Here is a 2,404-nt window from a genome sequence, read left to right as displayed (position 1 = left end):
GACCTTAAGGTGGTATGACCGGTTTAGATTCCCCAGGGTACAACAGTGACTTTTTCACTGTTCACAGCACTTTTTCAGCAGCCTTGGTTCCTTTAGTATTTTTCATATTCATTTTTCCTATAGGGTTTTTTTAAGAAAATTATTCAATAAAAGTTGTTTATTTAAAAAAAAGTTACTTAAAGTACTCTTTGCCATGAACCACACTAGAGCAAAAAGTATATAAAAATTAAGAAAAACAAAACAAAAAACAAGACTGTATACTTTTATGAAGGAATGAACAACAATATAAGGAATAATAAGGAATTGCACCACATCTTCATTTTATTTTAATGGTAACAGCCCCATAGTAGCCTAGTAAACATGTTAATGTAGCAGGTTGATTGGTTGTAGTGGTGTCATCACACCCTTTGGACCAATCAGGACGTAGCTGCGTGCTATATGGGCAGAGGGTGAGCGCTCGTGACACTACGGTGTTGTTGTCAGAGGCGTACTTCCGCTGTGGGTCCTCTCGCGTTTGTGGGGCAGTCGTGGTTATTGGACGGGTAATATAGCGTGGTTAACTCTCTCACTGCTTAGAGACCTTGTTAGTGTTGCGATGGGCATTACAATGTGCCTCGACGCACTTTACAGCGCGGGACTCGACGCGCAATTGGGCGTTCGACCTGTTTGTATTTTAGTGACTGTTACACAGAAGATAACTTTGCCTTTCTGGGGCCCGCCTGTGTTTATTTATGTGTGTGTGTGTGTGTGTGTGTGTGTGTGTGTGTGTGTGTTTGTGAGGGTTTTGTTGTTTGATTATGATTAAGTGATTATGATTAGTTTATATTTTCTTTTGATTTAAGTGTTTATAAAGAAGTTTTTCTTTGTGGTTGTTTCCATTGACTTATGGTTTCTTGTTTAATTCTTTAAATTTACTTTATTATTGATTGAGTGACGTTTGATTAGTTTATATTTTCTTTTGATTCAAGTGTTTATAACGAAGATTTTCTTTGTGGTTGTTTTCATTGATTGATGTTTTTTTTTTTTTTATTCTTTATTAACTGAATGTTTTTCTTTTAGTGCTGAGTGCCGGAAGTGGTGGTGTCGGTGTCCTCGGTGGTGGTGTCTCCTCCTGTGTGCTGTGTTTTTCCCTTTTTGGTGTATTTTGAGTTTGGTTATTTTTTTGTGTGTGCTTATGTGTGATCAGGGAATCCTTAACCCCTGAGATCCCAAACCTTTGACCCGGTTTCCTCCACTGGTAAGGCCTCAGCACTCCCCTTTTTTTCTTTATTCTCTTTATTTAGTGTGAATGGTGTTTTATTCTTGCTGTTCATTTTAATGGTATAAATAAAATTATTGTTGTTTTACTGGAATTACGTCTCTGGCTTCGTGCATGAATCGAACCTGTGAGCTTTTTGTAAATTTGGAGGTTTAATTATCCAACTAATTTAACTCTACTTCCCGGGGTGAAATTCCGCGGGTGGCGTAGTCAGTTCCCTTAGTGCCACTTGCCACATGAACATACAGTTAGGGTGATATTAAAGCCAAGGACATAAACCGTGATATAAGATTTTGGCCATATTTCTTCGCATACTTATTTATGTATTTATTTATTTAGTCAGGTTTGGCATTCCATACTTATTATCTCATTCATTCATTCATTCATTCATTTCTGTAGGTTTGGTCCTCCATATTTTTGGGGCTGTTGTTCAGTCAATAAACTTTTGTTTGAGCCTGCAACTAAATCCCGTCTTGACTCCTGACAGAACCATCACTGAGGTAGGGTGAATTCAGGTAAAGTGGGACACTTTTTGTTAAACGTGTAACTTAGATACCCAAAGGTTATTTTGTTTCTTTTCTTGACTCTCTTTGTTAACGTTAAGGTCCAGTTTTGTAGACAAATATTTTAAATTTATTTAAAATCAGTTATTTGTTATTTGGCAGATATATGCCGACCAATAAACATTTTGGGGCCATGCATTCCAGACAAATGGTCATTTCAGGTAAAGTGGGCCATCACTGATTTATCATAATTGGGTCATTCCACGAAATCGGTGACTTTTCAACTTTGAAAAATTGAAATATAAAATAAGTTCAATCTATTTTTTTAATATCTATGAAATGAAGACAGCTTAAAATGACCAGAAATTGTATTGTGCCATCTTAGGCTATGTCATTTTTGATTTTATGACTATTTATCTACCTCATGTTTTGATATTTTTGTCATCCCTGTTACAGACACAAGCGTTTCTATATACTATAGTTTTAAGTATAGAACTATGTTATAGTTTTCACATATATGCGCAGTGTTTTAGTCCCTCTTTTCACTGGGATTGTTTCAAATTTTGGAATTTTTTTTTTTTTTTTTTTTTTTTTTTAGTCTTATATTTGTCATTCAGATGACCAAGAACATACAATTTACATT

General features: G+C 35.6%; 1 long non-coding RNA gene across 1 annotated transcript; it reads left to right on the top strand.

Annotated features, from left to right (window-relative positions):
• Window positions 1-475: 475 nt before the first annotated feature.
• LOC311073769 lies at window positions 476-1,773 on the top strand. Its single transcript, XR_014604211.1, has 3 exons — window positions 476-542; window positions 1,060-1,237; window positions 1,658-1,773. It is a non-coding gene; the product is annotated as an uncharacterized lncRNA (long non-coding RNA).
• The last annotated feature ends 631 nt before the right edge of the window (window positions 1,774-2,404 follow it).

This window comes from Abramis brama, assembly GCF_963993115.1.
Source record: "Abramis brama genome assembly, chromosome: 22".
Taxonomy (NCBI): Eukaryota; Metazoa; Chordata; class Actinopteri; order Cypriniformes; family Leuciscidae; genus Abramis; species Abramis brama.
Note: the sequence above shows the minus strand (reverse complement) of the source record. Positions and strands in the feature narration are given on the sequence as shown.